Below are 15469 nucleotides of genomic sequence, written 5' to 3'. Positions count from 1 at the left end.
CCGTGCCCGGCCTAAACCTCTTTTCTTTATAAATTACCCAGTCTTGGGTATGTCTTTATAGAGGTGTGAGAATGAACTGATACAAAGGTGTTTATGCAACTGAAATGAAAACACATGCCCACCCAGGAATGTGTTCATGAATGTTTATAATAGTATTATTCATGATAGCTGAAAACTGGAGAGGAATACATTGTGGTATATCCATTCCATGGAATCATACTAGCCATAAAAAGGAACCAAATAGTGATACACACAAGATTAATGTATCTCAAAAACAACATGGTAAGTAAGGCAAGTCAAACATGACTACTATGTAATATATAATTCTATTTATATGAAATTCTAGAAAAGGAATAACAATAGTGACTGACAGCAGATTAAACTGGTTATTGAGGCCAGGAGTTAGGGAAAAGGGATCAAGTACAAAGGGACACAAGGACACTTTTTTTGAGTGAGGGAATTGTTCTATATCTTCATTGTTATGTTGGTTATACAGTTGTATATAAATAACAAAAATTATCAAACTGTACACTTAAAATTGGTGAATGTTATTGTATGTAAATAATGTCTTAATAAACAAGAAGGAAAATAAATCCTGTTCATCGTGTAAGCCCAGGTTTGTGCCACCTGTTTTTTGTTTTTGTTTTTGTTTTTTTGAGACAAATCCTCACTCTGTCACCCTGGCTGGAGTGCAGTGGTGCAATCTTGGCTCACTGCAACCTCTGCCGTGTAGGTTCAAGCGATTCTCCTGCCTCAGCTGTCCAAGTAGATGGGTTACAGGCGCCTGCTACCACCCCTGGCTAATTTTTGTAGTTTTAGTAGAGACGGAGTTTCACCATCTTGGCCAGGCTGGTCTTGAACTCCTGTCCTCGTGATCCACCCACCTCGGCCTCCCAAAGTGCTAGGATTACAGTCATAAGCCACCGCATCTGGTAGTCACCTGTTTTTAAAATCTTTATTTTTTCTACTGGAAGCCATGTAGAAATGATCTCTGAACTCCCAGAACTCTTTATCTGTAAATCTTAGGGTCCTAATGATCATTTTCTGTGTTTTGTCATTTTATTTATATATTTCTACTCCCCTACTAGGCTAATTTCTTTGTGTATAGGGACAATTTTTTATTTTACCTTGATTCTCCCGAAGCCTAATTTTTGCATATCTTGTTCTATTTCCTTTTCTCAAAAGCATTGCATAGAACATTATTCCAGTTAATGAAGGGTTCCAGTTAATTGGATTTCAGTCTTTTCTGACTACAAACACTGCTTTCAGAATACATTCAGCATAGGGAATTATGATCTTTCAGAATTTTCTTTATTCAAAAGAATTTTTTTCAGATTTCAAGCTTATGTGTTCCTTTAAAAAGATGTTTATTGCTAATAAATGAAAAAATCACTTTTGCTAATACTGAACTTTAGGAGGTATTACATTGATCCTTATATAAGGGGCATCAAGTATAAGAATTCAAATATCTCAGGCTGGGATTTTGTAAAAGAGCTAGAAATGCTCTCTGATGAGATGTTTCTGATATCACTCTTTATAAAAAGCCAGGGTCATAACATTAAATCTGAATTAATTTATGACTTTTTCATAGGACTTTTGAGATAACATTGCCCTGATTTGTTGTTTGTAGATGATCTACATACAAGTATAGAGTTTAGTGAGGAGAGCAGATAAATAAAATGTCCTTTGTCTGGCCTCTGTTGAATAGGAACAAGCAAACTTTAGAAAGAAAATGGATTGAATAAATTTTTGTCAGATTCTCTTATGAGTCTCTGGTACGTCTGTATTTTGTCTTGTTGAGTCCAGAGGAGATCCATGTGCTTTAGATGACACAATTGTATAAATAGCAGAGTTGATATTTATTTTAAAAGTTAGGAGCCTGACTTACCTTTTTTCCCAAAGTTAGGGCTATTCCACCTCCCCAAGTAAGCAAGGCTAATTTTTTATTTTCTCAAAAGGAGCTTTAAATCCAAAGAACTTGAACAGGTAGTCAACTGGACCAACAGTTCAATACCAAGTATACCAAAGAGGTCATTGAATCTGAGATATTATGAACTAGGAAAAGTACTAAAAAGAGAACCTTGGCCACTGAAAAACCTTGGCTGAATTCCCAGCTTAGCCACCCTAATGGCTCTAATAGCTTAACCTTGGAGGGAATGTTCACTTTCCCTGAGTCTGTTTCTTCATCTATAAAATGGAAATGAAAAATCTTTCTTTATAAGTTTATTTTGAAAATTCAATGATTGTATATTTTAGTTTCTAGAACATCTTCATATCCAATAGTTATTAGTTCTTTCCCATACTTGATCATAAGAAAACATAACTTGTATGAGTCTTGTAAAAGGATAAGATGAGGAACTCAGTAAATAATAATGAATAAATGTTTTATGAAAACACTAGAGAAGGAAACAGTATTTTGCATTTTTAATCATGATCAATTCTGAATATAAATTATGATCAAACTTGTTTACAGTCACTTTTTTTTTTTTTTTTTGAGATGGAGTTTCGCTCTTTTCTCCCAGGCTGGAGTGCAGTGGCGCGATCTTGACTCACTGCAACCTCTCCCTCACGGGTTCAAGTGATTCTCCTGCCTTAGCCTCCTGAGTAGCTGAGATTATAGGTGCCCGCCGCCATGCCTGGCTAATGTTTGTATTTTTAGTAGAGACAGGGTTTCACCACATTGGCCAGGCTGATCTCAAACTCCTGACCTCAGATGATCCACCCACCTTGGTCTCCCAAAGTGCTGGGATTACAGGCGTGAGCCGCCATGCCCGGCCTGCAGTTGCTTTTATTGAATAATAATCATAGCAGTAATAAGTCATTATTTTATTTTGCTCAGCATTTATATGCTGAGTAATTTTGCTGTTAATAAATCAACATTATTTAGCCAGAATTGAACTCACCTCCATGGTATCTCAGTGGAGCCATAGAACCTGTACTATCCAGAATTTCATCCATATTTAATATTGTATGGTACATCAAGCCACAATATTCCTTTATTTGTGTAACCTTAATACTTTGCAGAAAATTCATTTTAAAAATCTATTGTTTTGAAACACCTTATAAGATAAAATAAACTTACATGCTTTGAGAAGTAATATGCTGTAACACTAGGGATAGTACACTTCTTGTATATGGGCCAATTCTAAGTACTTTAGGTTTTACAGGGCATAGTCTCTATTGCAACTACTCAGTTTGCCTTTGTGGCACAAAAGCAGGTATAGGCAATGTGTGAATGGATGCATTTGCCTGTTTTAATGAAACTTTATTTACAAAAAGAGATGGAAGACCAGATTTTACCCATGGGACATAGTTTGCTGATCTCTACTGTAATAAAATAGCACAGATCTAGAAGTAGAAAACCCTGTAGATAATCATTCCTAACGTAAACTAGCTGAATATTGCTTAAAAAAACCCAAATCATTAAACTTCCTTGTGATTTTTTAAATTTTTAAAATTTTTTTTATATTTATTTATTTATTTATTTATTTATTTATTTATTTATTTTGAGACAAAGACTTGCTCTGTTGCCCTGAGCACACAAAGCCAGAATGCATTGGTGCAACCTCGGTTCACTGCAACCTCCTCCTCCCAGGTTCAAGCAATTCTCCTGCCTCAGCCTCCCGAGTAGCTGGGATTACAGGTACCTGTCACCATACCTGGCTGATTTTTGCATTTTTACTAGAGATGGAGTTTCACCATGTTGGCCAGTCTGGTCTCAAACTCCTGACCTCAGGTGACCTGCCCACCTCTGCCTCCCAAAGTGTTGGGATTACAGGCGTGAGCCAGTACGCCCAGCCTGAATTTATTTTCTTAATCAATGATTTTTCTTCCTATTTTAGGATTCCTATTCCTTCAGATTCCTATTTTAAGTGTTATCTTTGGTTATCAAAAGTTGTCTGGTCCAAAAGACACTTTTTCCTGAAGGGTATGGAGGTAATCTAAGGACAAAATCAGTGCAGAGTCTTGACTTTTTACTGGATTTAAAATCCTGGGTTTAAAATGAATTACATATATATTGCTTCTTCCCTTTGGGAACTTTGAGATCTAAAAGAACTTCAACTTTATGATCTGCAAGAACAAACTAATGACTTGTACATCAATATATTACCAATAACTTTAGTGATAGAAGTTTTAATATACATCTCTGGTATATATGGAAACTATAAGTTGAATGTAGGTTGTGTAAAAATAATTGCATTATATTTCCTTAGTATAACATAAGCAATAAATATAAGGATAGTTGCCATTTTTAATCACTTATGCTGTAGCACTTGGTTATCCTGTTCGATCTCTGTAACAGCTGGTAGTTGCTATTGTTAATTCTTATTTGACAGATGAGGAAACTAAAGTCCAAAGACATAAATAACTGGCCCAGGGATACATGGACAGGGAAAGTGTCAGAGCTGAGACCAAACTCAATGTGTTACTTTCTTATTACTGCTATAACAAATTGTCATAAACATAATTGTTTAAAACAATACATTTATTATCTTGGAGTTCAGGAGGCTGGAAATCTGAAATAAGTTTCACTGGGCTAGAATCAAGGTTTTGGCAGGGCTGCATTCCTTCAGACAGCTCTAAGGAAGAATCCATATAAGGTAACAATTTCACAGGTTCTGGGGATTTGGACGTCTTTGTGGGGTCATTATTCTGCTTACCATACCCAGTGAAGAAAAGAAATTTAAAATATTCCATTGTATCCTCTCAGCATCTTATAGAAAGGAAGACCAGTTGTCATCCCATTGTGTAGGTAAAGGATCCTGAGGCAGAAGGAATTTGTGACTTTGCCAGAGTTTTCTAACTAGTTAGCCTGAAGGGATCTTTTAAGTCCAGAAAACTCTCTTCTGTATCATGCTTCCATAACATTTTTATCAGCATTAGGCATCTGATGCTAATATAGGTATATTGCTTTCATGTCTCTAGATAATCAAATTTGAATTCAACCCAAATTAGACTTGATTCAGTGCCCTTGCCATCTGTTAGCTTGTTTGATAGTTTCTGGTATAAAAGACATCTTTTCCTGAAGGATAAAGAAATAAGCCTGTGATAAAATGGATGCAGTGTCTTGACTTCATTCGGGTTACTTTGAAAATCTCCATTTGCTAGTGTTTAGACTCAATAGCTAAAAGTACATATATGGAAATCTTGGGCTTTCTATGTCCTCTATGTCGCAAACAATTTTTTTCTTTATATTAAAAGACATAAAAGGGTTATCTTAGACTAGACTGTTTTTAGATCTGGTTTCAATTTTCTTTTTATAGAACTTTTTTCAACACTCATTTCCTGGCTTTCCATTATGCCAGTAAGTAGTTGAATCTATACTGTCAGTTTACTTGTTAGTCTGTAGACAAATCTTTCCTAATTTCCAAAAATAGTTAAGAACATACTGGTGATAGTCCTTCAAAAATTAGTACAATGAAAAGAAACCCTTTAGGTAACATCTCTGTTTTATTGCTGCTGTACAAAGCAGTATAATGGAGGTGGTAAGGACAAATATTATTATTTAATAATTGGTCATAACTTCCTATTTTTCTTAGGCCATTCTTTCAGTTTTTCATCAGTGAGTTAGTTCTCTACAGTTAAATATTTCTGTCTTACCAAAACCAGGTATTTTCACATATTTCACACATTAGGCTGTAGCTGTTTTATAACCCATCATTTTATATTGTTTTATTCTAAATAGAAGATTGGTTTTTTCTGTCGTTTTCCTGCTTTTTTACTTTGGCAGGAAGAACAGTGTTTTTTTCCCTATATAACATTGCCTGCAATTCATAGTTCTTCTAGTTAATGCAAGCATTGTAATTAAGAAAATAGAGGAAAAGATGAACATAATATTCACCCTAAGAGGAAGTTGCTGGCCTCACTGATAGAAGTCCTGTGGAAACAATACCAAGAGTGACGGTATCGTTTTCCCAAAGATACTAGTGACTCTAGACAAGGGAGTGGTCAAGTACAGAGGGGAATCGGATGTGCTGAGATCAGAAACTAGAGAAGATATGTGGTTACCAAAGATTACAGAAACAGCATGATTGCATAGAGTTGAGTGGGACTTTGTAATGAGTTAGGCCTGGGTTCAAATCCCAGCATACTACTTAAAAGTGACATAGCTTGGGCAAGGAATTGAATATCTTCAATCCGCCATTTTATTAAAATGTACTAAAATGATGATAGTTACTGCCCCTCAAGATTATTGTATTGAATTAAAGATGTGTCATACATAGTAGTGTTCAAAACACAGTGTATAGTAGCTATAAAGCTAAAAGCAACAGATTTAAGTTGATGGGCGGATGCAAAGCACAGTTTGCTTAAGGTTGGATTTTCTCACCAACTCTGTTGAAAGTCTTGGGAAAGAGCCACACTCAGAGCCTTGTCCCTTATTTCAGAGTAGCACAGATCCATTTTTAGCCTAACCTGTTCCTAGGTATGTATGAGCCTGGAGCTGAGCAGGAGCACTGTGAGAGTCTTGAAAGAAAAATTGGAAGCCTAACTGGAAATGTAAAACATGGTTTTCTTGTTAGAACCCCTTTATCAACCAAAGTCCATAGTTTACATTAGGATTTGCTCTTTTTGTTGTACATTCTATGAGTTTTGACAAATGTGTAATGACAACTGTGTAATGTATCCACCATTATAGTATTATATAGAATAGTTTGACTGCCCTAAAATTCTTTTCTGCTCCACCTATTCATTCCTCCATTCCCCTTTATTCCTGGCAACCACTGATCTTTTTACTATCTCAACATTCGGTTTTGCATTTTCCAGAATGTCATATATTTAGAACCATACAATATCTAGCCTTTTCAGATTGATTGGCCTCTTTCACTTAATAATGTACATCTAACGTTCCTCTATGTCTTCGTCTTTTCTTGGGTTGGTAACTCATTTTTGTCATTAGATAGTATTTGTTGTGTGGGTATACCACAGTTTATCTATTCACTTTCCTTGCTTCAAGTTTTAGCAATTATGAATAAAATGACTGTAAACATTTTTTCTTTCATAATTGAGATTTTATTGGTTGTGTTGAGGATCAGTCCACAGACATCTCAATTTGCACACAATTCTTAACATATGTACCAAGAATCTAAAAAGAACTATGCAGTTCTTTTTTAAATTTATTCCAGTGACTTTCCAGCTTAAAATTTGGAGGCAGAGTTTCCTTATGTGGCTATCAAGTACTGGCTATCAAGCATCTTCACATGTTCATAAGCTGTTACATACATCCTACCAATTCACAATTTAATAGCATGTATACTACATACTCAAAGTTTTCATCTTTCACAGCACATTAAGAGTTATTAGGGAAACAGACTGCCACAACCAAAGACGTTACAGAGTGCACACAATTCTGATAAGGAGAGCCATGATCAAGGAGTATTTTTCTTTAGGAATCAATTCTGCTATAAAACAACATGGGAATAGAAGTAATTTAAAATGTTCAAGAGATTAAATGCAGGACTGTGGCTCCATGTTGCCGTTTAGTATGCTTTGTATTATAGGATATAACTATATCCTAAAACTAAAACCTCATCTATGGAACGTTAAGCTGAAACCCAAGACAGTCAAAGCCTCCCATAACTCAGTATCCCACACTATCTTCTGTTGTACCAAAAACTAACCAGCAAATTATTTAACTTCTTTTTTTTAAAAAAAAAAAGGCATTTGATCTTAAAAAAAAAAAAAGTGGGATGAAATGGGATTCCATGCTTCTTGAAAATGTGTCTAGAGCTACTTAAAAAACTTGCACTTACAAAATAGTTGATAAAAATATTCCTCTGGATTGTACAAAAAGAGAAATAGTGACCATAGATAAGACATGATATAAGATATTAATCAGACTTGGCTTCTTTCTCTCCGGCTTCATCAAAGGCTGGACACGCCTCGGTTTTAGTCTTAACATTTTCTGCAGGTAAATCTTCTTTAGTTTCTTGATTAGCCGCTTTGGCCTGTTTTCCCTTTGTTCCCCTTTTCCCTTTTTTTGAACTTTTTTGTCTGAAGATTTATCCTTTCCTGCTGCCTTTTTTTTTTTTTAGATTTTCACTCTGTTGCTCAGGCTGGAGTGCAGTGGCGCAATCTCGGCTTACTGCAACCTCCGCCTCCCAGGTTCAAGCGATTCTCCTGCCTCAGCCTGCCGAGTAGCTGGGATTATAGGTGCCTGCCACTACTCCAAGCTAATTTTTTTAATTTTCAGTAGAGACGGGGTTTCACCATGTTGCCAGGCTGGTCTTGAATTCCTGACCTCGTGATTTGCCTGCCTCGGCCTCCCAAAGTGCTGGTATTAGCTTCCTTTCTACTTTTGCAGGAGCAGATTTAGCTGACCACCAGGCCAATCTCCTTGGGCTCTTTCTTCACTGTCCCTTTGGCTGAGCTGACTTTCCTCTTGGGCATGTTGGCAGTGGGGAGGGTATGACCTGGTGCGTGTGGGCTATGGCGCAATGAGAGCCTTTGTGAAGCTGGGCTGCCTGGACACTGCTGCTCCTCTCACCACCCAAGCTGCTCCTATAAACACTTACGTGCAGGTTTTGTTTGGCATAAGTTTTCAGCTCTTTTGGGTAAATGCCAAGAAGTATGATTGCTGGATGGTATGGTAAGAGTTATGTTTAGTTTTTCAAGAAATTATCATACTGTCTTCCAAAGAATCTGTACCATTTTGCATTCCTGACAGCAGTGGATAAGTTTCTGTTGCTCCACATTCTGCTATCTTTTCGTTTTGTCACTACTGTAGATTTTAGACATTCTAATAGGTTTGTAGTGGTACCTTACTGTTTTAATTTGCAATTCCCTAATAACATATGGTGTGGTGCATCTTTTTATTTGCTGTCTGTATATCGTCTTTATCTGTTTATTCGGGTCTTTTGCACATTTTTTAAATTGGTTGTTCATTTTCTTACTGTTGAGAATTAAGAGTTCTTTTTGTATTTTGGATAACAGCCTCTTTGCAGATACGTGTTACAAATATTTCGTATCACTATGTGGCTTGTGTTCTCATTTTCTTCACAGTATCTTTTGCAGAGCAGAAGTTTTTTATTTTAATGAAATTCAGCTTACCAGTGCTTTCTGTCAAGGATCATGATCATGCCTTTGGTGTCAAATCTAAAAAGTCATCACTAAACCCAACATTGTCTAGATTTTCTCCTATGTTATCATTTAGGAGTTTTATTGTTTTATGTTTTACATTGAGGCCATTGATTCATTGGGAGTTAATTTCTGTGAAGGATATAGTATCTGTGTTGAGATTTTTTTTTTATTTGGATGTCCAGTTGTTTCAGTGCCATTTGTGAAAAAGGCTATTCTTTCTCCACTGAATGTCCTTTGTCAGAGATTAATTGACTGTATTTGTATGGATCTGTTTCTGGGCTATCTGTTCTGTCCCATTGATCTATTTGTCTGTTCTTTTACCAGTATCACACTGTCTTGATTACTGTAGCTTTATAGTATGTCTTGAAGTTGAGTAATGTCAGTCCTCCAATTTTGCTCTTCATCAAAATTGTGTTTATTCTTCTGATTGTGCTCTTGATTTTAAAACACAAGAATAAAACGTCATCATTGTATTCTGCTTTGCCTACTTATTCAAGCAATAATATAAATGATTTTTAAATTTTTACAGCTACTGTTTCCCAGATTTTTATCATCTCTGTGTTTTATTGACTATTAAACAATACTGGTTTGAACTGCGTGGGTCCACTTACATGCAGATTTTTTTCAATAAAAGTTACGCTGAGAGTGTCTGCTTCTCTTGTCTCCCCTTCCACCTCCTCTTCTGCCTCTGCCACTCTTCACACAGCAAAACCAACCCCTACCCTTCTTCCTCCTCCTCAGCCTACTCAACATTAAGACAATGAAGATGAAGACCCTTACAATGATCCACTTTCACTTAATGCATAAATACATTTTCTTTTATGATTTTCTTTTTTTTTTTCCCAAGACAGAGTCTGGGTTTGTTGCCCAGGCTGGAATGCAGTGGTATGATCATAGCTCTCTGCACCTTCTGCCTCTTGGGCGCAAGCCATCCTCCCATCTCAGCCTACCAAGTAGCTGGGACTGCAGGTGCATGCCACCACACCCAGCTAATTTTTATATTTTTGGTAGAGACAGGGTTTTGCCATGTTGCCCAGGCTGCTCTTGAACTCCTGAGCTCAAGCAATCTGCCCACCTCGGCCTCCCAAAGGTGATTTTCTTTTTTTGTTTTTGTTTTTGTTTTGTTTTGTTTTGTTTTGAGATGGAGTCTTTCTCTGTCACCTAGGCTGGAGTGCAGTGGCACGGTCTCTGCTCACTGCAAGCTCCGCCTCCTGGGTTCAGACCATTCTCCTTCTCCTGCCTGAGCCTCCCAAGTAGCTGGGACTACAGGCACCTGCCACCATGCCCAGCTATTTTTTTTCATATTTTTAGTAGAGATGGGGTTTCACCGTGTTAGCCAGGATGGTCTCAATCTCCTAACCTCATGATCCGCCCACCTCATCCTCCCAAAGTGCTGGGATTACAGGTGTGAGCCACTGCACCCAGCTCCAAAGATGATTTTCTTAATAACATTTTCCTTTATCTAGTTTACTTTTTTGTAAAAATGTAGTATATAGTACATACAATGTACAAAATATGTGTTAATCAACTGTTTATATTATGGGTAAGGCTTCTGGTCAGCAGCAGGCTATTAGTAGTTAGGTTCTGTGGGAGTCAAAAGTTACATGCAGATTTTTTATTACATGAGGGGTCGGCACTCCTAACCCATGTCGTTCAAGGATCTGAGAAATAATCTATTGCTAAATTCCAAGATGCACAATTGAGCAATACCCCACAAATCCAGGCAGAAAACATGATGCTTCTTGAACATAGAGGTTATAAATAGCTAAATGTGAAACTGCATGAAAAAGGGCACAGCACCCAGTCTTAGATTACATGCAGCTTTAACTAGAAGACTGCATTAATATTAAAGCTTAGCCTGATTTGGAACAATATTGGAGTCTAAAATGAATACCAAATTTGACAAAAAGCAGATGAATCAGATGCACAGAGCGAGCCAGTGTGATCTAAGTATGACATCTCACACAGGGTTGGAAATTCTACTTCTGCTTCTGTCTTTAAGATACAATGCTGAGTTAGTCATTTATGCCCCTAGCTAAGTGACAGGCTATATTCCAAGGTGCCTGGCATTCCTTGGAATGTGGCCATGAACATATTAACATAAAAACAGACTGAATTAGCTTTTGCCATATGATATATACCAAAATGATGAAAAGTCAATATTTGGAATATGCTAGAACTTCAAGCAGTATATCTAGTATATCAACACTAGAAAGAGCCTTTGACTAATCAAAGGGAGGCAGAAATGATCATTTCTTTATGAGCAAACTGTGATGTTTGGAAATAGGAAAATAGTGGCATTAAGACACAAAGGTTTGGGCCAGGCGTGGTGGCTCATGCCGGTAAAATCCCAGCACTTTGGGAGGCTGAGGTGGATGGATCACGAGGTCAGGAGATCAAGACCATCCTGGCTAACACGGTGAAACCCTACCTCTACTAAAAATACAAAAATATAGCCAGGCGTGGTGGCGGGTGCCTGTAGTCCCATCTGCTCAGGAGGCTGAGGCAGGAGAATGGCGTGAACCTGGGAGGTAGAGCTTGCAGTGAGCCAAGATCATACCACTGCACTCCAGCCTGGGCGACAGAGCGAGACTCCATCTCAAAAAAAAAAAAAAAAGAAAAGACACAAAGGCTTATCAATTTATACAGTAAAACCAAGGGTTGATGTATGTGTTAAAGTTGGAAAGACATTGTGGTAAAACCCCTTTTTACGAATCTGTTCCCAGAAATCAGTAACAATAATCTTGAGTTGCTTGAACTCAACTTGATACATTTAGTGTATGACATGTAAATCTGAGGAGAAATGCTAAAAACATTTGGTAGCATCTACATAGTTGATAAAGAGCTCACATCACAGTATAAGTATATGAAGAAATGTTTTAAATAATATATTTTACTCCAGAGGTAAGTTGCGGTAAAGTATGAGTCTGTATGTAGTAACTATCTAAAATTGGTTAGAAGGAAAAGTATAGAAAGAAAGAAGAAATGTAACCATTTCACTGCCAAGCAGAATGACATGAAGCACATTTGACCCTAATGGAAGATCTTTCAAACATGAAGCAATCACCTGCTAACATTAAACTTTCTATTGAATATGCCCTTTATTCAGCTTATCTCCTTCTTTAATTTTGTTGTCAGTAGTTCTGAAATGAGTAGATTTTCAAAATAAATAAAAGCCTTTTAGATATTGAATATGGTTTTCAAATTGAGGGGACTTTTAAATTGTACAGTGTGAAGCTACTATGCTATATTCACAGTTTGGTAAAACTTGCTGTTTTTCAGTAGAGTGCTTCTTAAACTTTAATATGTTTATAAAGTACCCGGGCATCTTGTAAAAATGTAGATTCTGATTCAGTAAGTCTGGGGCTACAGACCATACATTGAGTGGTGAATTTTAGAATATACAATTGACCCTTGAACAATGTAGGTGTTGGAATGCTGACCCCCCTGCAACAGTCAAAAATCTGCATATAACTTTTGACTCCCCCAAAACCTGACCACTGTTGACCAGAAGCCTTACCAATAACATAAACAGTTGATTAACCCTTATTTTGTATTCTATATGTACGATATACTGTATTCTTACAAGAAAGTAAACTAGAGAAAAATGCTATTAAGAAAATCATAAGGAAGAGAATATATTTACTATTCATTAAGTGAAACTATCATCATAAAGGCCTTCATCTTATTTGTCTTCATGTTGAGTAGTCTGAGGAGGAGGAGGAAGAAGAAGGATTGGTTGGTTTTGCTATCTCAAGGATGGCAGAGGCAGAAGAGGCTGAGCAGGTGGAAACAGGCAGGAAAGACAGGCCCACTTGATGTAACTTTATGGAAATATGTTATAATTTGTCTGAATTTTTTGCTATTTTTATTTCTTTAAAAATGTTTCTATATAGGACCAATCTTTCTTCCATTGTTTGCTTTAGTTTAGTGCCTGTATCATAGAGCAGGGTCCATGTTGTAAAAGAAGTCAAAAGCAGTCTTGAATCGTCAGAATCCTTCTACTAGATTGTCTAACCTTAGTGTGTTTTCTGACACTGCTTCTTCTACATCTTCATCTTCATTGTTTGGTGCTGGTTTGGAAGCAGTCATCTCCAAGTCATCTTCCATAAATTCTTCTGATGTGAGGTATATTAGTTCTTCAATGTCGCTAAGAGCCATATCTTGACATCTTTTACACACACATACCCCATACCATTTTTGCCATATCCACAGTCTCTTTCATGATTTCTTCAATTAACTCTGTCATAAATCCTGTGAAGTCATGTACAACATGTGGACACAGAGTTTTCCAGAGAAATGTATTGTTTTGGGCTTGATGACTTTCACAACTTTTTCTGTAACAACGATGTCATCTTCAACAGTTTAATCCTTCCAGACTTTCACGGTGTTCTCTTATCAGAGTTCTCTTTCGCAATGTTGGCAGTCCTTTCCACATGGTACTTTGCATGATAAGCCTTAAAGGTCCTATGACCCCCTGATATAGAGGCTGAATTAGAGACATTGTGTTTGATGGCGAGTAGACCACTTTGATATCTACAGTGTTGAACTTATGGTATTCTGGGTGGCCAGGGACGTTGTCTAATACCAAATGAACTTTAAATGGCAGTCTCTTACTGGCAAAGTACTTTCAGACTTTAGGAACAAAGCATTGATGGAACCAATTCAGAAAAAGGCTTTCGTTCGGACCTTCTTGCTGTACAAACAAGAGTGGCAGCTGGGGTTTATCATTTCTCTTCAAGACTTGGGGATAAGTAGCTTTATAGATAGGGATAGTCCCAATCATAAATCTGACCACATTTGTGCATAACAGTCAAGTTAGCCTATCCCTTCCTGCCTTAAATCCTGGTGCTTACTTCTCTTCCGTACAAATAGATGAAATAAATGTCCTTTATGGCTTCTCCCCTCCGCCCCCCACCACCATAATAGGGCACTTTCATTTGCACTAAAAGCCTGCTAAGGCAGATATCCTTCCTCAAGGATTTTCTTAATAGCATCTATGAATTTATCTGCTGCCTCTTGGTTGGCAGAAGCTGCTTCTCCTGTTATCTTGACATTTTTTAAACCAAATCTTTTTCTAGGATTATCAAACCATCCTTTGCTGACATTAAATTCTTTAGCTCCTTCACCTTCCCTTTGCTTTAAGTTGTCATATAATAACCTCACTTTTTCTTGAATAATATTGTAGTCTATAGGTATACCTTTCTTATAGCAATCCTACACCCACATAAATGCTGTTTTCAATATGATACAAAAAGATATTTCTCAAAAAGTGCAAGATTTTCATGCCTGCTAGCATTGCTGCATTGATGGCTCATGAACTTCATTTTCTTTTTTTTTATACCGGTCCTTAGACTAGATTCATTTATCTTGCAGTGGTGGGCAGTTAGAGCTACAGACCTCAATCTACAGTACATAATAAGGAATTCAACTTTTTCTTAAAGTGTCATGACTTTTCTCTGCTTCTTGGAAGCACCTCCAGCATCACTGGTGGCATTTCATATGGGTCCCATGGTGTTATTTAAGGTTTACAGCATTGCACTAAAAACAAACGTGATATGATAAATACATAAGAACCTCAAGAGATCACTTTTTACTATAATACACAATTTACTGGAGAGATGAACTGTTCATGTGGAGATGATTAGCATCACATGGCCTTTTAAGGTGATACAATACTTGAGCTACCTCAGTAGCAATAGGAGGTGGCTACAAAAGTATTACAATAGTATAGTATGTATTATAGTATGCAGTTATTCATATACTTACACAGTTATGATTTAATACTACATCTTTACATTGGTTTACATTTCTCTCATATTTAAGTTTTGATAAATTTTAACTTTTTATAATAGATGTATATATACTCTATGATAGTAAATGATAAAATATACTGTCTACATATATTTTATGTATTTGTGACATAGCTAACTTTTTCATAACTTTTTAAATATTTCTAGGTTAGATGGTTTGTCTGTTTTATCAAATTGTCACAAATCATCATAAAATTCTCCAATATGTTTATTGAAAAAATCCATATGTAAATTAAACTGCACAGTTCAAACCCATGTTGTTCAAGGGCCAATTGTAGTCTGAAAATTGTCTTGGTCTACTTAGATTATTATAAATCATTACTTTCCTTTCAGTTAGTCAGAGTTCTTCATTCCCTAACATGTTTTCTTTTAAATGTTTGGGCTAGGAGTTACACTTGGTTTTGATGTCTTGTTTTCTTGGGTTTTATCTTATTTCAGAATGCAAGACTCCTATAAAGACCTATTTCTATGCCAGATACTGTATCAAAATATTATTTAAGGTAGAAAAAAAGTAAAGGTAGAACCAAAAATTTAAAAGTAACAGAAATCTACCAAAAATTATTAGACCAAAGTAACAG

The 15469-nt window shown here is 36.6% G+C and overlaps 1 protein-coding gene across 19 annotated transcripts in view; it reads left to right on the top strand.

The window, feature by feature from the left end:
- Positions 1-15469, top strand: part of PEAK1 (pseudopodium enriched atypical kinase 1) — a 305159-nt gene that overhangs the window by 208275 nt on the left and 81415 nt on the right. The window lies entirely within an intron of this gene.

This window comes from Macaca mulatta, chromosome 7, assembly GCF_049350105.2.
Source record: "Macaca mulatta isolate MMU2019108-1 chromosome 7, T2T-MMU8v2.0, whole genome shotgun sequence".
Classification (NCBI taxonomy): domain Eukaryota; kingdom Metazoa; phylum Chordata; class Mammalia; order Primates; family Cercopithecidae; genus Macaca; species Macaca mulatta.
This window is presented reverse-complemented; position numbering and strand designations above follow the sequence as displayed.